General features: G+C 39.2%; 2 long non-coding RNA genes across 4 annotated transcripts in view; both read right to left on the reverse strand.

The window, feature by feature from the left end:
- The window catches only part of LOC139999210 (uncharacterized), a 47,800-nt gene extending 36,090 nt beyond the window's left edge, over positions 1–11,710 (reverse strand). The window contains exons 1-2 of one of the 2 annotated variants that reach the window (XR_011804459.1): positions 11,017–11,710; positions 1,339–2,112 (exon numbers count right to left, since the gene is read on the reverse strand). This is a non-coding gene — a long non-coding RNA (uncharacterized lncRNA). The remainder of the gene's footprint in view (positions 1–1,338; positions 2,113–11,016) is intronic. The other variant, XR_011804460.1, reaches the window with a different exon arrangement.
- A 3,122-nt stretch (positions 11,711–14,832) lies between these two features.
- On the reverse strand, positions 14,833–20,319 carry LOC139999224 (uncharacterized). 2 transcript variants are annotated; one of them, XR_011804500.1, is made up of 5 exons: positions 20,114–20,319; positions 19,706–19,794; positions 16,306–16,368; positions 15,644–15,761; positions 14,833–15,462 (listed from the first exon to the last, which is right to left on the reverse strand). It is a non-coding gene; the product is annotated as an uncharacterized lncRNA (long non-coding RNA). The 2 variants fall into 2 exon arrangements; XR_011804499.1 differs by having other exon boundaries at positions 19,706–20,313.
- Positions 20,320–20,684: the final 365 nt, after the last annotated feature.

The raw sequence follows: 20,684 nt of genomic DNA on the forward strand, positions 1-20,684 counted from the left end.
AACTACCACTTAAAGATGATATTTTTATGGAAACTTGAATCCTATCACTGTTTTTGATTCGAAGTGTTCTGAATCATTATTTCTCATAATTACATGCAAATTAACATCTCATATGAACACATGGATTTCTATTTTATTTCATTAAGAGACAGAAAATAGCAATCACAAACAAAAAGTAACTGAACTCTTTCCAAAGTCTGAAAGTCTACAGACAAAATTTGCTTTGGTCTTTCAATAACCCAAGCACTTGCCCAAATTTTTAATCTTTCTGGATCCTGCTTCTCTGCAAGTCTTCCAATGTTTTTGCTAGACATAGCCTGATTTCATATGGCAATAAATATTTAAAACAAGAACAGACCCAAAAGCACAGATTTCCTGCAACAGACACCGAGATTTAACTCTTAGTTTATCACTAATCCAGGAGCTCCAATCGTCAAAAATAATTTACAGCTTTTTTTGTCTTGGTCCCTCATTAGCTATGCTAAATGTCCTTGGCATCAAGAAATGAAGTAGCCATTTGCTCACTGTAGTATCCTTTGAATGGCTGTAAACCAGTAACATCAGGAAAGGTACTGCTTTGCCTCATTAGATTTATTGAACTAGCAGGGAACCATTCTGTTGCATGACTGAAGTCACTATTTGACTAAGTAAACATTTAATGTATTTTAACTAATGTTTCATGCCTACTCACAGCTTACAACTATTGCAACTATATATTTCAGCCATTTTCCTTTTTTTTCCATAACTGCCTCTGATTTTCTTCAGTCTAAACAAGACAAAATATAAAAAGGTCTTGCTCTGCCAAACTGCCAACCTGCATTGGTAATTTACATATTAATAATTACATACATAAAAGAGTAAAGCATTACTTAGCACAATTCATTAACAAAAAGCAGTTTGCATGTTGCCAGAGTTGAACATCACACAAGAATTGCAAGACCTGTCGCCTTTACATTAATATGCAATGCAGGACTTCAGCAGGTGCTCTACCTCCTGAAATCATTTTCATGAACAATTCGTCATGAAAAGTACTCTGATGGAAATATAATTTGCAATAGAGACCAGTGAAAAAATCAGATGTTGTCTCTGGCAACTGTACCAAAATTTCCAGTCACTTGTATGGGTCAAAAAAAAACTTAAATCCAGTTCCATACCCTCACGTCAAATAAAAAGATAAACTTATTAAGTACTGTCCATAAGGATATGAGTGTTTTTATCTGCTTTTCATGAAAAACAAAGAAAGAAAAACACACGCACCCTATCCCAAAGTATCACCTCTCCTAAGGCTTGAAATTTGCTTTTAATTGAAGTTTTAACACATCTGTGCTCCATTCCTACCTCATCTCTGTGTGCCAATGGTGTCCATACAGAAATACATACTTCATAAGAGAAAAAGAAAGATGATGACAGTTCCCTTGATCAATTTTTAGCAGGCTCCTCTAGGCAGCTGTAGCTTTAATCCCAGAGTCAGAAATTAAGACTAAATCTGTGAAGAAGTGCATTAAACAAATTTCACCCACTATGAGGGTGGTGAGGCAGTGGCACAGGCTGCCCAGAGGAGCTGTGGGTGCCCCATCCCTGGCAGTGCCCAAGGCCAGGCTGGATGGGACTTTGAGCAACCTGGTCTGGTGGGAGGTGTCCCTGCCCATGGCAGAAGGGGTGGAACCAGGTGGTTTTAAGGGCCCTTCCAATCCAAACCATTCTGTGATTCTATGAATTGTTGGAACTGTACTGTAGCATTCCAGCCAAGCTTTGTGTACTGGGTACACATGGTAAAGGTTTGGCTGCAGGGGTGAGCAGAGCCCAGCAGCTGCCTCATGTCAGAGCAGAGCTAGCTCCGGCCGGCTCCAAAAGGTTCTGGCTGCTGGCCAGAGCTGAGCCAGAAAGTTTAAATCACGAATTTAAACTTTCCACTTACCACAGCAAACTTCTATGTATGTCACCTCTTGGTTGCTTAGATCTCTTCCTGATGCACAGTAGTGCAAGGCTCAATTTTAAAAAGTCCCTTATTAGGAAACCAGGATGAATGTGACAAGGAGGGAACAGTTTATCACTTCATTCTTTCTCTAACTATCTCCCATTCTTCACTTCTAGGGCGGGACGCTCAATTCACTATAAGCAGTAAAAAAAAAAAAAAAAAGGCAACAGGCTGTAGCCACCAGGAAAAAAACAGCTATGATGGAAAGCCTTCAAGGTAAATCATTAGCTCCTAGACCTTTTTAAGTCCAGTCAACTGATCTCGTCATAAAATGAAGATGAAAGACATGGTCAATACAAATTCAGAGAATGGTAGAACAATCTGTTTCTTCAGACACAGAACGTCTGCATCCAGCTAGTTTGCAAGTAATCCGATGTGCACAGGAGGATCAGGTGGAGCAGTCAGTTTACTGCAATACCACTTTTCTCAACTTATAACTTTGTAAGTGCCTTGTTTTATCTCTGCTTGTCAAGCCTTTTGTACCAGGTATGTTTTTGTACCGTGCCTTCTGCCTATTCAGGAGAAAGCAGAATGATAAGGACAATATGCTTGCTTGCCTACTGCATGCTACAGTAGACAAATCATGGAAACCTTAAACATGGAAGTTAAAATTTTCATGAACGTCTTAAAAACAATAATAGGAAACTTCTTTAATAGTTGCTATGATCAATCTAAGCACAACTTTTAATTTCCAGACCACTTGTTTTCAATTTTTCATTTCTAGACTATGTCTTTCTAACTGTGGGATGGGAAGTGGACAATAAAATTAAAAAGAATCATGGATGGATTGAAGATAAATTAATACTGATATTACTGATATATTTTTATTAACAGGCTGTGAGCTGTGTCTATTTTCAGATTAAAGTTTGCTATAAAAATACGAAGCCAGCATAAGTTTAAAGCCTTCAAATATATTTTGGGTATTTGCATAATTACACTTGCAAATTAAAATTCCACTATTAATTACATATATATACAAGCACACCTTTTTATTACTTTTTTTTTTTTTTAATGGATTGGCACTGGACATTTTCTGTAACAAATCTTTAAATGACGTTTAGATGTAGAGCTTAGTGATATGGTTTAGTGGAGGACTTGTTAGTGTTAGGTCAGAGGTTGGAATAGGTGATACTGGAGTCCTCTTCCAACCTAGATGATTCTGTGATTTTGTAAAATATGAATGACCGTGATTTTACCACACTTATTACAAACAATTAAATATCATGCCAAGTTTATTACATCAAGGCACATATCTTTGTTGAAGAAGATAACCACAATGCAATTTTAACATTTAAATGATAGTACCCAGCACCTCAATTAACCTAGTGCTCATGGCACTGAAAGGAAAAAAAAAAGACAAAGAACTCCATATGCATCTGCACATTTCTTAGCAAACAGCAAATTAATTCTGAGTGAGCAGTTTTGAAGTTAGATACATCATGCATTTGTGTCTCTTGGTAAGAAGTCAGTTTCTCTCGTATGCACGGTTGAGCTACAAAATAAGGAATTACCAAGCACCTGACCTGTTGTATGTCCACACAGATATGGAAATCAAGCTGAATTGTTTGCAGTTTCTATCTTTTCTAGAAACCCTAACAGAACGCAATGAGGATAACACAGGTTTAATTCCTATTTTCCAGACAAATGGCAGTCCTCCCTCTAACATAGTCTATACTTACGGGTTTAGCTTTAGACAAGTGTACTTCAGAGAACTGAAAGGATTGACCATCTTAATAGTAACAAAGGAATTTCTCAGAATTACTGACCACAGAGATTCATAGGAGCAAAGAGTAAGAAAAGATTTTGTAAAGGTTTGTGTACTCTAGGAGACCACAATCTCTTTGTCCCCTCGCCCCCCCCACCGCTATAGCCAGAATTGCAAATGGCTCTGTAAATGTTATGGAGAGCTTTTCTGAAATCAATTCTAATAGCTTTGAATATAACTATAATCAGATTTTGTTTAAAGCTCTTGATATGTTCTTTGCACAGGATGGCTATCAGGCACATATAATTGAACATTATATAATAAAGAAAAAATACATTGGCTTTTTGTTCTAGGCACTAGTTTCCATGGACTACTTCTCATTGTATATTACCATTTTCATAAAAGCAGCTCCAAACAGTTGCAAAGACTTATATATGTAGTCATTTTTTTGCAACGCCCACAAGCTTTAACATTTCAGTTGTTCAGAATCTTACTGGCCTATGCCCCTTTCCCCAACAAAGGAAATAAGGGCACAAAAATAATTTCTCTTCTTGTTTTCTAATGTCTTAGAACAACACATATTCTACCTACACCTGAAGAGGCAACAAGTCACCAAATTTCAGGAAGCATAAAGCATTTAAGCAGGGAAGTCATGCATACACTATTTGGCATGTGTGAAAACCATTCAATTTCAAACATTCTTATCTGTATGGAGAATTTAGGCACTTCAGCAATTCCATGCAAATGGTCCAATACTGCTTTCACCATGTTCTCTCTTAAATAATGTTAACCTCATTCATCTCCAGAATCACAAAATTGGTGCAGTTTACTAAAATTTTGAATGAATTCTCCACCTATTTCCAACACTTGCTTGGAAACAGAGCTGAGAGTGACACCTTACCAAATATGTTTCATTTAGAAAAGATTAGAAGACAAAACGTAAGTTTACTGCAAGGAAGTACATAAATTTTAAATTATTTAGAAATATTAGTACACACAAAAAGCAATATACTATTTTGAATAAATTCCTGGTGCATTACTAAGTAACTTTAGGTAAAATAATGTTTATCTAAGAGAAACACGGAATTGCTTTACAGGCAAGGAGTAACCTAAAGAGGGGAGGCTTAGTTTAGATATAAAGAAGAAATTATTTGCTCTGAGGGTGGAGAGGTACAGCAACAGGTTGCCCAGAGAAGCTGTGGATGCACTTACCCACAGAGAAGATGTGGAACACTTCCCCACCCCTGGAAGTATTCAAGGCCAGGCTGGATGGGTCCTTGGGCAACCTGGTCCTTGGGCACCAGGGAGGTGTCCCTGCCCTTGTCAGGGGGCTTGGAACTCAATTATCTTTAAGGTACCTTCCAAACCAAACCATTCTATGATTCTGGGATTCTCACATCCTCTTTCCTTACTACCCTTTTGGAAGTCAGTACTCTTCAGACAGCTGCAGGCCCTCTTTCAACCTACATTTCTGGGAACAAAAACAAATTTTCATGTTGAATTTATGTCTCACTTTTGAGTATTTGGGCTCCTCAGTGTTGTATTTGTAAATATTTAATTTCTCTGAGTTTGCCCTTTAAAAACCAAGGGCATTAAAGATCTCTTCCTGTTTACCCATTTAAGTTAAAGCAAATCAATGAAGAATCATAGGATCTAAAGTTCTTTTGTTTTTTCCTAAAATTTTTCTTAATCCTCAATATCAGATTTGTCATGGCAAAGAAATCAATGAAGATACTGGTTGAATGTCAGTACCTAGGCTCTTGGATTATTACTACCATTTTTTTCCCCATAATCCATATTTAGAAAGCTAAAATGTCATATATGACTAGAGTGAACACTCCTATCTACTTTTTTCCCTTTAATACTGTTAGAGAGATCTACAGTTTCCAAAAACTACCTCATCAGAAATTCCTTAGTATCTCTTCCAGACTTCACTGACTCAAGAAACAATGTTATTGACCACACATCTTAGCTTCCTTTCTATTTTCTCTGAACATCATCTTAATTTTTGTAATTACTTTCGTTAGTTAACCTATAGAGCTGGGGTTCAAGCAGATCAAGTTCCTATGTCTAGACATATGTTCCTATGTCTATGAGACTTCCCCCATTCCACACGAACACCTCTATAGTGGCATGCTAACCACAACTAATTAATAATCAAATCCATTCTTCAATGGAGTTACATATCTGGTTATCCCTATTATCAGTATTTATATCTTCCTTTTTCCCTTGCCACTTCTCCTATTACTCTTTTGCTATTTTTACTACATTTGCCATTTTCTTTTTTTAATTCTTCTTAAGTACTAAGTTAGTTTAAAAGAATTCATTACTTCTTCCGAAGTCTCATTTTTGACACTTTCTTTTACTATTTTTCCACTCTCAATTTGAAGATTACACTATTGCAGTGGAATCTATCCATCATGAAGAGCTTGATTTCGTTGAATGTTACCTTGTAGTCAGGTATTCTAAATGAATCTTGAAGTGATTTTTGTTTCTTTTTTAACTTTTATTTATTTATTTATTTATTAAGGGGATTAAAATAATTTCACCCATATAGCCCCAGCACCTTTCCTAATCTTGGGCAATTACTCGTTACAGCAAATAATTGTCATTTGTTCCAAGTACCAGTCTTTGCTAGTAGTGACATTGTTACCAGCTTACCGTCCCCCTCCATACTAGACACCCAAAATTTTCTTTTTAAGTGAAAGAATGTCCTTCTAGAGAATGGAAGTTTTTACCCTGACATCTTTTAAGGCACTGATCCTTTATTTCCGTCTTACTATTCTAATCTTACTAATTACTATTTAACCCCCAAACTACTCTTTCCCATTATGTTTTTGTTTGTTTGTTTGTTTGTTTTAACATAATTTGCAAATTGCTTTCAGGAAAGCATTAAAGATAATGTTATTTCATTAATTTAAAATTAGTCAAGGTGATTCTCATGATATTTTCTGTTGTTCTTATGCACAAATTGCAAAACACAACTTTTATTAGCCTCACACTGAATTACTTAATTACAGGATGAAATCATATTCAGTAATAACAACTAAAGCACTTAGCCGTGTTCAAGAATGAAGTGAAAATCATTTAGATTCTTGCAAGTGGGTTCTCAGAGTTCCAATACATTTTTAAAGATACTTTTATATCACATAAAACGCATTCTTTTATATGATAGGACAATCCATAACAGAAGAAAATGAAGATCTTCATCCACTACAGCACTCTTTACTCTGAAAGAGAATGTCATGCTATAACCATTACAAAGAATTTCATTATTCTCTCAACCACAGCAGCCACCCAGTGGCTACTCTTTTTAATACTCAGACACGCATAAAACCAGGAATTTAGGAGATGGTCAGAACCTGCAATTTTCAGTGATAGCCTCTTGCATTAAATATTCCTTTTATGTGAAAGAGGAAATAAAGCCATCAACATTTTTTCTTTGGAAGCAGACTCTACACAAACATTCAGAAGAAGAGGAAGAAGAAAAAAACAAAGATATGGATGTAAATGTTGTGAGGCTCTTTTGTCATTACTGTTTATATATATATATATATATATATAAACATATATATATATAGTGTCTGCTTGCTTTTCTTTAAATAAGAGTGTTAATAAGAAGATATATTGTTAATAAAGTTTTAATAGGAAACTATTTCTGTGTGATAGGCTATTTTTTTCCTTTAAACTATAAATCTAGAGAGAAAAAAAAAAGTTATTAAATGGAAAAAAAGTTATTAATGGATGTTAAAAGTATCAAGAAATTTAGACCAACAGCACTGACAGATGTTTCTGAACTACATTATAACTCGTTATGAAAGTTTTGCAACAGTTCTCAATCTTGCAGGAACATAAGAGAATTTATTTCATGCCTTATTTAAGTGTCTTTTTGCGTAGGTGCCAGAAAATGGCTTCATATCCAAAAGTTTGCCTGTTTTTTTTTTTAACTGTATTGGTCTAGCTAAAAATGTTACTCTCCCTGCCATTTTTGCCTTGAAGATATCTGTAAACCTTCACAGTTTCAATATTAGTGATTATTAGACACTTTAATATTTATAAAGCAATTATATACAGCCAAAGAGGAACTTAAATAATAAAATTCATTTAAGATGACAAGAAGCATGAAGTTCTTCATCCACATTCTTATGATCTTCCAAATACTCTACTTGAAACCACTTCTTTCCATTTTCTAAGTTCCAAGTTTAACAAAATCTGTGTACATAATGTTTCAATAATGAGGAAAACCTCTATAAAATTCAAAAACTATAACAAATATAAATTATTATCAATGAATAATGCATGTTACTACCAGACAAGAAGTGACAGACGATTACAAAGAAAAGAACCAATACACTTTGTTGTAAATGGCATCGGTTTCTGCTGTGCATACCTAAGTATGTTGGAAGATATATACTTATTGTTACAGGAGTTCCCTCCAGCAATCTTAATATTTGGAAACTGCTATAGTGCACTCTCATTTCAATTGAATGAATGCCATTCTTTGATATTCCTGTATAAGAAACAGAATCAGGAATGATTCTTTGAAATATAAACTTGTGTAATAATTTTGCATTCTTTCACGTTATTACTAGCCTCTACAACTGTATTACTTGTGCTTTCAGTAAACTGATAAAAATTTTTGCCATTTCATCTATAATGATAATGATCTCTAGGAAACAAAATACATAATTAAAAAATCATAAGCTGACCTTCAATGTATGTTTGACCAAAGTCTGGAATTTCTCTTTGAACTGAATCTGATAATTGTGTTCTGTGCTAGAGACGATCACGTACAGTCAGGACTATGCTGCAGCTTCCTTGACACAAAGCTACACAGTCAGTGTCACCAGTCTTCCATACATGTGTAGGACAAGCCCACTTTCTGCATCAAGCTGAGTGAAGGTCTACATGAAGTCTTTTAGCAGCACCTACAGATTCCTGTTTTTTTTTTGTTTGTTTTGTTTTGTTTTTCTCTCAGAGATAGCCACTTCTTTTTGTCACATTTTCTGCTTACTTAAATTTCTTTTTCTTCTCCATCATTATTAGTCCCCAACTTCAAGATGACCCATTTATTTCTGCCCATTTTTCTTTGTAGAGGGTTCAGAACCTCTAACTGAGAACCCAGGAATCAAACATTTTGACACATCTACTTGTTGGTTTGACACCTGGAATTTGATATATAAGTTCAGGTTGAGGAACTGGTATGTTCTCCAAAGCAGACTGCAGGCAACACACAAAAAGTTAATGGAAATATTTAATTTCTTCATACATCATCCCTTCTCATGGAGGAAAGTAGTTACTAGCTTATCTTTGTTCAACTCCTTAACCTGAAACTATTTGCTCTCAATAATTTATATTTGACTTTAATTACGTTTCAGTTCTAAGTTCCAATGAATTCTGATAGACCATATTACTGAAAACATTTGCTTAGTGTTTGCATCATTTAACCAAGGCTAGGGTCGATAAATATTAGCTAGCAGTAGGCCTACAGTCCTAATTTTTATTTTTTTTTAAATTCCTTCTGCTGGACTACAGTACTACCTGAAGCTATGACTTCAGTTTTTCCACTGCAACATGCTTAGCCACTGACAGACTAGGCTGTTGTATGGATAATACCCTTGCCAGAATTTTAAACCCTGCCCAGTGAGATTCAATTTTTATTGGACATTGGAATTAATAATGAAATCAGTTCTTAACTGAATTTAGCAAATCCCAAAGACCTTAAATTCTCTAATACTTGATTTTTTATTTTCCACTTGGAGTTTCTAAAACAAAATGAGAATAATATTAATAAAGTAGTGGAAGTAAACAAAACCAAGCATTAATATTGGATTAGTATTAATGATCCAATTAATGGAGCAGTTTGTCATTCACTGATGGATCATCAGATTAGCCATAAAACATGCAACATGTTACAAAGAAGGGTTCAACATATCCACTATTTAGAATAAACAACTGATGTAGTGTATGCCTCCGTACCTGATGTACGTAGTGTATAAGTGAATGAGAAATTTGGAAGAAGCAATAAAGTAGAGTGAGCCAGAGCACAAGACGGTATGAGAGATGAAGAGGGACAATGTGACTGTGTAAGAAAAAGACTTGGGCAAGCACACAAGACTAAGCATGAAGAAGCACGTGTGAGAAAGACAGAGCAAGAGAGCACGTGCCCATGACTGAACACAAAGGAGCATACAGAAGACTGACGAACAGCAAGTGAAAAGGCAAGAGCCAAGACAATGAGAGACAGCACGTGAGCAAGAGGTAAAATGAAGAGAGTGCGTAACAGAGGGCACACGGGGGAAGGGGTGCACACCCAATGATGGCATGAGAGCACAACAGAGATACAGAGCACAAGGTCTCTTCTCTGGTATCTCTTTTAAAAATCAGCACATTATAGCATCCAGATATTTTCTCATATTAGGAAAAATCAGGCAATGTTACCCACATGAGTGATCACCACTCAAACACTGTAACTTCACATAGCATTTGGCATGAAAGGCAAATTACTGGTTTGGAAGGTGGGGGGGTTAAATCTGACAGGGAGCTAACACACACACAAGTGAAAGAGGAACTCTTCACACGCTACTTTCGTGTACAAACAAGAATTTCATCACAGTGGAGCAAAAATATATAGTAGCAATAGCACAGGTGTCCTATGATCAGCAATATCAACAATAAAACCACAATCTTACCAAAGACAGGAGAGAATATTTAAGGTTTTAAAAACAGAGTCAAAAGTTAGTAATTATTTAAAAAAAAATGACTCACCCACTCACCTAGTGCATTTTAAATTGGAGAGCAAAGTTAGGAGAAAGACAGCAGCTGTCTCTTTCACCAATTACCTGCCAGTGCTAAAGTACTACATTTGCATCCACAAAATGCAATGCAAAACTAAATTTTACTGCATTAAGAGAACTGCTTAGTCTATCGCTTCACAGTTCAGAGAAAACATAGAAGACCCAGAACAGAATCTTGATGCACTTCTGTTTTAAAATGCAAGTCCTGACAACCTGACAATGTTTCATGTAGCCCCTTTATCTCAAAAAATATATAATAATAATAAAAATTAAAATTAAAAATCTCTCTCTCATATGAAACTTGAGCTATCCCAGAATGTATTGTTTCATTTCCAGCACACATGAAATGTAACAAGATATTGCACTTTGGTTGCCTTTTAAAAACAGAAGCACAGCAGAACTCAACATTATCCATAATCCTTTCATTCACATATTTCCTCTCACCTCTTTCATTTTTTAATCAGAGAATTGAATTATTATTGGCCTTAAAAGGCTGATACTTTACCACATCTTGCAAAGTACAAAAGCAACTTTACCTTTTCCCTGCTGCAGCCTGCCTTTTGTTCTTCTTAGATTAGTCATTTTTAAAATCTTCTCCACTGTGAAATCAAACAGGTCGCGCAGGCAGGGCGAGCAGGAAGGGAGGAGAGCAACCCCCGCCCACACGAACGCCTCTTAACGACGGTCTTTAGCTAGGCGATAATGGTCTCCACAAGGCACGGAGCGCTCTGCAGGAGGTCGGTACACACCCAGACCGACTGCCCGTTAAAGAATGCAGCGGTTCAGGTCACCGGATGCAGGGAGTGTCAGAGCCTGCTGCTGCCGTCGGCGGGAGGCAGAGACACTGCGTGCGTGAGATGTGAGCAAGTGGATGACCTGATCCGCATGGTGGCGGAGCTCAAGGAGGAGGTGGAGAGGCTGAGGGCCATCAGGGAATGTGAGCGGGAGATAGACTCCTGGAGCAACTCCCTGCAGGGCCTCAAGGAGAGGTACCGGGGTGAGACACCCCAAACGGGGGTGGACCCCCTGCCCTGTCGCCGTCGGACAGAGGGAGGGGATCTGGGAGTTGAGGAGGAGTGGAGACAGGTCCCTGCGCGACATGGCAGGCGATGCCCTCCCCTTCCGGCCCCACCTTCCCAGGTGCCCTTACAAAACAGGTTTGAGGCCCTGGAGATTGAGAGACCAGCAACTGAGGAAGAGATAGAAAGTGTTCCCAGGAGGATGCCTAGGGCGAGGAGGTCGACTCTATGCATCAGGACTGCCTCCACCAAGAAAGAAAGAAGGGTGATTGTCATGGGAGACTCTATCCTTAGGGGGACAGAGGGCCCTATTTGTCGGCCTGACCCTACCCGTAGGGAAGTCTGCTGCCTCCCTGGGGCCGGGGTCAGGGACGTTGCCAGGAAGCTCCCCAACCTGGTACGCCCCTCTGATTGTTATCCTCTCCTGATAGTCCAGGCGGGCAGTGATGACATTGATGACAGAAGCCTGAAGGCTATCAAAAGAGACTTTAGGGGGCTGGGACGGTTAGTGGACGGAGCAGGAGTGCAGGTAGTATTTTCGTCCATCCCTACGTTGACAGGGAGGGGTACGGAGAGGACAAGGAAAGCCCACCTGTTAAACACATGGCTCCGGGGCTGGTGCCTACGCAGAAATCTTGGGTTTTTTGACCATGGGGCAGTTTACTCAGCACCTGGTCTGATGGCCGTAGACGGGTCCCTATCCTTTAGGGGAAAAAGGATCCTGGGCCAGGAGCTGGCGGGGCTCATTGATAGGGCTTTAAACTAGGTAAGAAGGGGGATGGGGCTGAAGCAAGGACTGTTGGGGCTGTGCCAGGGGGAGCAATGGCAAGGCCGGAGGATAAGGTAAAGGCCCAGCTGAAGTGCATCTACACCAATGCACGCAGCATGGGTAACAAACAGGAGGAGCTGGAAGCCATCGTGCAGCGGGCAGGCTACGACTTGGTTGCCATCACGGAAACGTGGTGGGACCAGTCTCATGACTGGAGTGCTGTGATGCCTGGCTATAGGCTCTTCAGAAGGGACAGGCAGCACAGAAGGGGTGGTGGTGTGGCTCTCTATATTAGAGAGTCTTTCGATGTTGTAGAACTCGAGGCTAGGAATGACAAGATCGAGTCCCTTTGGGTTAGGATCGGCAGGGACAACAAGGCTAGTGTCCTGGTCGGGGTCTGCTATAGACCGCCGAACCAGGATGAGGAGACGGATGAGGAGTTCTACAGGCAGCTGACAGAAGTTGCGAAATCGTCAGCGCTTGTACTCGTGGGGGACTTCAACTTCCCTGACATATCCTGGAAGCACAACACAGCCCAGAGGAAGCAGTCTAGGAGGTTTCTGGAGAAAGTGGAAGATAGCTTCCTGACGCAGCTGATTAGTGAACCTACCAGGGGTGGTGCCCTGCTAGACCTTCTCTTCACAAACAGAGAAGGACTGGTGGAGGATGTGATTGTCGGGAACAGTCTTGGGCAGAGTGACCACGAAATGGTGGAGTTCACTATTCTTGGCGGGGCCAGGAAGGGAACCAGTAAAACCGCTGTATTGGACTTTCGGAGGGCTGACTTTGGGCTGCTCAGGACACTAGTTGGTGGAGTCCCATGGGAGGCGGTTCTGAAGGGCAGAGGGGTCCAGAAAGGCTGGGCGCTCTTTAAGAGGCAAATCCTAATGGCGCAGGAGCGGTCTATTCCCATGCGCCCAAAGATGAGCCAGCGGGGAAGAAGACCAGCCTGGCTCAACAGAGAATTGTGGCTTGAGCTTAGGAAAAAAAAGAGGGTTTATAATCTTTGGAAAATTGGGCAGGCCACTAAGGAGGACTATAAGGATGTAGCGAGGCTGTGCAGGGACAAGATTAGGAAGGCCAAAGCTCATCTGGAGCTCAATCTGGCTACTGCTGTTAAAGATAACAAAAAACGCTTTTATAAATACATCAACACCAAAAGGAGGACTAGGAAGAATCTCCATCCTTTACTGGATGCAGGGGGAAACTTAGTTACAAGAGATGAGGAAAAGGCGGAGGTGCTCAATGCCTTCTTTGCCTCAGTCTTTAGTGGCAAAACTGGTTGCTCTCTGGATACCCAGTACCCAGAACTGGTGGAAGGGGACGGGGAGCAGGATGTGGCCCTCACCATCCACGAAGAACTGGTTGGTGACCTGCTACGGCACTTGGATGTCCCCAGTCAAGGGTTTTTTGGCCATGATGGTAATTGGTGATTTCCATGTTCTTATCACAGGTTAGGAGCTTTTCCACCCTGCCCTGTCAAGGACAGGGTGTGGGAGGCTGGAGGAGGCTAGGTGGGCACCTGGCAGTTGCCACGGTCAAGCTGTTTTACTGGTAAATAATATTCATGGTGTATTTGGGTGACCCCTGAAGAGACACTCCAGAATACAGACCCAAGTCTGTATTTCCATGAAAAATACATGCCAAAACAAGCTCATTTTAAAAATCTTACCCCCTTTGCAGAAACATACCTGTCTCTAAAGGGAAAGAGGAAAAAAAGAAAGAATTAAATGAAGCATTTGCCCTGCCAATAACCATTATTTATTAATGGCAACACCTCACACATAGTCTGAATTAATCATATTGCTTACAGAGTTTGCATTTACTGCAAGGTAAGTTTTAAATTTTTATAGATGGTTAAAATACAAATGTATCCTAAATTCTCAGAAAGTTGCAAGCATAGAGGAGTAATGACTCTAAATTTCTTTACGAGCATTACGTGGGCAAAAATATATGCTGGGTTTTGACTGCGGATTGGATTCTCGTTAGAGAGAATACTTTTCTTCTTTTTTTTTTTTTTTTTTTTGAGCAGAATAATAAGGGTGTATTCTTATAGCTCCCTTTCTACCTCTACAATTACTTTAAAATGTTGTGAAGACTCAGCTTCTCAGCACAAGCTAAATAGGCAGTTCTTTGCCAAGATCCCTGTCCATTGTGCATTCATGAAAGCAAACATGAATGCCATTGATCCCAGCAGGAAGGCTTGCAGGCTTGACACACTCTGTGCCAAAGCAAGGGCTCTAATTAGTGATCCTTCCAGCTGGACAGTAAAGGCCTTACCCTTCCTTAGGGAATAATAAGACAGGCCATGTCTGAAGTCCCCAAGTAAGCTTTATAGAATAGGGAGCATGCAGAGAACTGCATTAAAGGCACTAAACCAGCCGACACAGGTGACCGAACAGTGAACTGTGCACTTGGCAATGAACAGAAAAATGCCTGCTACACAAGCATCATCTGGTCTTTGGTTCCTCCTGTTTGCCTGAATTACTGTCAGAATTCAAAGGACTGTAATGGATGGCGCAACTATTTAAAAGAAAGCAATAGATTTGTTGCAACAGTGATAGTTTTGAATATCTTCAAACCTTTTCTTCAAAAACAATGCTTGTTGACAATATAACATACCAATTCATAACATCACCATTCTTTGCAGAATAATGATAAAAAACTCATTAGCAGTAACAGGCTTTGAAAAATAGGCAGCATGTGTAATTTCAGCACTTCAAAACTGTTCGCAATAAAGTCACTTTTAATTATATTTCTTTATAAAGAAAAATTATCTAAAGGATTAAAAATAGAAAGTCCTTTCATAGTAAAGATTACTAGCACTAGACTGCAAACACTGTAACCAGAGAAAAGCACTTATACATATATGCAAAGTGTACATCTAGGTTTCTGTATATAAAAGATCTTATACAACTTCTTTTATTGCATTGCTGCTTCAGAATTCTGACAACCACAATATTCAAAACGCGAGTTTCACTGAAAAAGCAGGATCTACTGAAAACAGTGGCTTATTTAAACATACTTTACATATAAGCGCATGAAATGTATAAAGAAGCATTGACATCTTGAAAGATTACAATGCCAAAAATTGCGTGAAGCTACAGTAGAAAAAAAATCCAAATGGTATATGCATATCCATTGTATACATCAATTATCTATTAACAAATTCCCAACGTAGATAAATTCCTCCTCTGTTCAAAAATAAAAATAAAAAAATCCTAAGTTAACACTTTTAAAAATAAACGAGAACGTACAAGTTTACACCCTTCTAATCCAACCACATTTGCTTTTTGAAAGCAAATGCAAATTCTAAAAGTGAAATATTAAAAGTATTTAAAAATGAAAATTTTTCACTTAGAATTATTATCCTACCTTGAGAACTGCAGTTTCTTTAGCCAAGCAAAATGCTTGGTCCTTCTGATGTTTGTTCCATTTTCACATCAAGTGGATATTAATTTTAACTACTAGCTTTCACTGAGAATCTTTCATTCTTGAAGAGAAATAAGAAAATTACTTATTGAAAACAAACAAGTCTCATTTCAAGATAGCAGCTTTTAGCCAATAGTTTTCTGATTTTCTACCTTTTGTTTAATACTGGTTATTCTTACTTGCCTGAAAGACTGCTACATTTCTCTTATCAGCAACATTATTATATTTTTTCTAAAAATAAGATTGAAAAAAGAGAGGAAGAAAGGCTGTAAACAAAAAGCTGTAGAATACAAAGGCAGTTAAAAGTTGGCTTCACAGCTCCTCAAAATAAATACTGAAGGATTATGATTCTGTAACCACAATCAGGATCTTTTTTACATCAAAGCTAGAGAAAAAGTAATGATATTAGTGCTTTGGACTCTAAATGGAACATACTGTTATTGCTGGGCAATAACTGTCCTTGTGCTGAGTGACAAAAAAAAAAAGGGGAAAAGGCGCACTTCCCCTCCCACATTCCCTGTATATCTCTAAAAATAAAGGACAGGTGAATATTCAAGGTGAAAATCAATATAATTTTTAAGATAGCCAGGAAGCCTTTAAATTACCTGAAGCACATTCTGTGCTCATTTAAAGAACATTCTGTATGCAGGCTGTAGTAAGAAAAGTATCTGTAGAATTAAGCAAAAGATCAATGAACAAATTTTCAGTGTACCACAAACACAAAGAATTCATAATGTAATAGTTATAAAACAATTGACTTTATGATTGTTTAATATTATCACAGGCTCATAGAGATGTATATTCAAGGTATTATAAGGTTGCATTAAAGAAGGTCACATTAAAGTGAGGACAATAGCTCTGAATCTCAAAGGATTTGGTCTAAGAATGTATTGGAAAACGAGAGATTCATAATAGTTTTTTCAGCCTGTTTTAGCATGTTTTCTAATACCATGAAGTCTTATGACATATTTAAAGTCAGTTTAAAGCTTATTTTTCTTCATTAAGACAATGAAGTGTGTTTTTCCTACATTCATGCTATCTATAGCACTTTGGTTTGCACTTCCGGATGCAGCCCAGCTAGTATGCATTTTCTTCTACATTCACTAATGAGGTGGTACAAAAATAAAAATAAAAATCAGGGAATAAATTAGGAGACTAAAATGCAACCTACAGTGAGATGCAATCTACAGGTGGAAAAACATAAAAATTGAGAAGTATGTCAGCGTAAATTCATAGAATCATAGAATATCCTGAGTTGGAAGGGACCCTTAAGGATCATCAAGTCCAACTCTTGACACCGCACAGGTCTACCCAAAAGTTCAGACCATGTGACTAAGTGCACAGTCCAATCTCTTCTTAAATTCAATCAGGCTCGGTGCAGTGACCACTTCCCTGGGGAGCCTGTTCCAGTGTGCAACCACCCTCTCTGTGAAGAACCCCCTCCTGATGTCAAGCCTAAACTTCCCCTGCCTCAGCTTAACCCCGTTCCCGCGGGTCCTGTTGCTGGTGTTAATGGAGAAAAGGTCTCCTTCCTCTCGACACCCCCTTACTAGGAAGTTGTAGACTGCGATGAGGTCGATTGTTAATTGATTGTTAATTGATTGTTATGCTCTGGTAAAAGACGTATTCAAGTGGAGAGAATATCTGTCCAGGCTTGGAGTCAATCATATGCAGTCAGTAGAACCTGGCTCAAATAACAAAACCAGTTTCTGACACTAGGTCCTTACTACTTCAAAAATGAGCAGCTAGGTTCATTTGATGCTAGACACTGCCCCTCTGGTAGTCTACCCAGGGCCTAGAAGGGACATACCTCCAATCTCTAATGACCTAATAGGTGGGCTGGCAGGAAACTGGCCATCCAGAAAATGACAGGTCCAAGTTTGAGGTTTGATAGGAAGGTTTTGAGAGCTCTCGCTTTGTCACAGCCTGCCAGTTTTCTATGCCCAGGAGAGAGCTCTACTCTTTTTCTTCTCATGGTTTTATTCTCCATCTGAACACATAGAAACTGGCTTCAAAGTCTCAATTCTCCCCACACTGTGATCAAATAAATGAAGTAGTATCGAGGCTCATTCTGATCTCTCCACTCTAATTTATGTACCAGAGCTCTCTAAATGGCATCTGACAGACAAACTCCCTCTGCACCCATGTCTCTGGCTGGACAGCAATTCAAATTCAAATAATAATAATAATAATAATAATAATAATAATAATAATAATAATAATAATAATAAAGCTCTCTGTCTTTCCTTCCTTTTTTGAAAACTAAGCAGTTATCACAATGACAAAGAAAAATGACTGCCCTCCTTAAGACATTTGCAAACAACAGATGATTGATGATTATAGAATTTGGCTTACAGAACCTTAGTAACCAGTCAGAAGAACTGCCAATGGCATATACATGTATACAATTTTACCACATGGCATCAACTTGTACCCACCTCTGACTGCCACACACCTTAAGTTAGCACCACTCAGTCTGCAGGAAGGGGCTGTTACCTGCCTTTAATGTTAAATGTTTAATGTCTAAAAAACACACTACCGTGTATAGAACTTGTTGGAAGTCTCTCACCAAACATAAGAAACTTAACTAGCTTAGCAAACGAGCCAACCTTTCAGACTTTATGTTTATCCCTACTAATGAGAGCAGTACCACCACGATGAGGCAGAGCTGAGAAGCCTGCATGTGTGGAAAGAAACCTCACTAATGTACTGCACGAGCACTAAGCTTTACATACTGCTCAACATGAGCATTAAAATAATGGTGTGCTTTGCAAGCCCTATAGTTTTTAACAAATAAAAGAATCTGAAAAGCTGAATTAGTAAGTATTTTAGGAAAGACTTAAGTGTTAAATATTCTGTATCACTGAATTAAAGCTGAAAGGTTCCCATGTTATCCACTCTAAAAATATCCACTACCCTGCTTTACAGCCTTTTGGAGGCTGTTTTCAGCTACGATGGGGGAATAGACCCCAGCTAGACCTCACACGTATCAGACAAGCCTCAACTCCAATGCAAATGGAGCTGTCTGACCACCAACTAAGGCTCATGAAGTGACTAAACACTTCCTTGACAAGTGCCAAATGCTGATCTAAAATTCCAGATATAAACATGTAGGTAACATAGAGCCACCACTGTGGGCTCTTTATACATACAGCAATTACTTTTTTTTTTTTTTTTTTTTTTTTTTTTTTACTAATTCACACACCTTAGCAATTACCTAAACTATAAACTTTAACGCTCCCACAATCTATTCCCTTTAGGTTTATTACTAATTTTCATTTGAAACGGAACACCTGAAGCAATAAAACTGCTAAGCATTCATATCTATCTTGAGAACAGTAGTTTCCTAAAACTACTATGAAAGAGCCCACTATATGAACTGCACTGTTCAAACCTTACACTAACCTACAGCTTTTGGGGATTTATAAAACTCCTTGCAGAAGAGAATGTGCAGCATTTGTACACTTGGCATGGATTCTGCTATTCATTAGAAAAACTTTATAAACACTGAGTTTTTTCTGACACCACAATGATCATTCATGTACATACACATATACATGCATGCATATAAAATGGGTGAAACCTATAATGCTTAAAAATACAAAAATTTGAATGTACTTATGTGTATTCTTCATGATGTCAGCCAGGTCCTTAGAAGTATACTGACCAGTCAAAAATAACAGTATTTTTTACAGTGCTTATTAACAGTTACATCAGTACAGACTTCTAGAGAAGTTTCATGGTTAAACTTCTGACTTTAAGATCACATTTTGTTTTTTGCTTTTTTGTTTGTTTGAACTGTTCGTCTGTTCATGCTGAAATTTAAGATCTGATTTCACAAATTCAACTTTCCAGATGCCTTAAGAGCCAAGAATTAAATTCTGGATAGCCTTACTGTCCACTATATTATGCATATATTGAAACAGCCAGCCTCTTAATTAGCTGATTATACAGGGAGTTAACATCCCCTTTTTTTGCATGGAGTTACCTCATTTGGATACTCACGTTGCAGTCACATATTCCTCATGTTTCTAGCAGAAATACTTTATAGACTAGTCCATATAGGCAGCTTATAAGAAGGACTACACGAGGACCTACATGAGAAACCAGAAAATAATTTCTCTGCCATGCCATCTTGCAGGACGGAGGGGGAAGGAACCACCACCAAAAAACACTTCAGTTTCATCTCTAAAACACTGCCGCCCCCCAGAGGCAGCGGTTCGCGAGCTGCAGCTCTGTCAGCTAAAATTTGCAAAATTCGAGCAAAATTTGAGCGCCTGAGAAACACTGCTGGGCGTTTTCGCGTTAACCGGTGCAGACAGAGGTAACCGTGATAACATATAATGGAAAACCAGCCTCCGTGAGCAACATCACACCGCAGGTTAGACATGATTTGTTCCCAGGTATTGCTACCTAACCACACACGGATGGGATGGCTGCAGCTGTATTTCTGCCTCTTTGGGCCCCGGTATTAGTTATGGCAATAACGGGGTGTCACGGCGAAGAAACGTGTCCGCCCCGGGACTCGAACCCGCAACCCCCGGGTCTGGAACCGCCCCGCCCCGCCCCACTGCCCTCTGCGTGCGCACCGAGCGGGGCTGCCAGGCGCATGCGCACTGGGAGCCTCCACCCCCCCCACACACACACCCTCATGGCCGTGGGCGGTGGCCGCGCATGCGCAGTTGCAGCCGGGGGGGCAGCGCTCTGGGTGTCTGGTGCCGTGGGTGGTGTTCCCACTGGATCGGTCTGGGCAGATACACATGCAACCCCATTAACTCTTTTAGAGTAGAGCGAGGGGTTAAGCCATCACCTTAAGGCTTATTCTGTCTCGATTCGTAGAGGCTTGTTTTGTCTCTATTTTGAGTTGTAAGTGACTTTGCTACCGGCTCGGTATGCGAAGATACATCGGAGGACACGCGTCTCTATGTAGCTGCCAGGACCCAAAACAAGCTCCGCCGGTAGGGCGAGGTAGGGGAGAGGGGGG

The sequence above is a fragment of the Anas platyrhynchos genome, chromosome 21, assembly GCF_047663525.1.
Source record: "Anas platyrhynchos isolate ZD024472 breed Pekin duck chromosome 21, IASCAAS_PekinDuck_T2T, whole genome shotgun sequence".
Classification (NCBI taxonomy): Eukaryota; Metazoa; Chordata; class Aves; order Anseriformes; family Anatidae; genus Anas; species Anas platyrhynchos.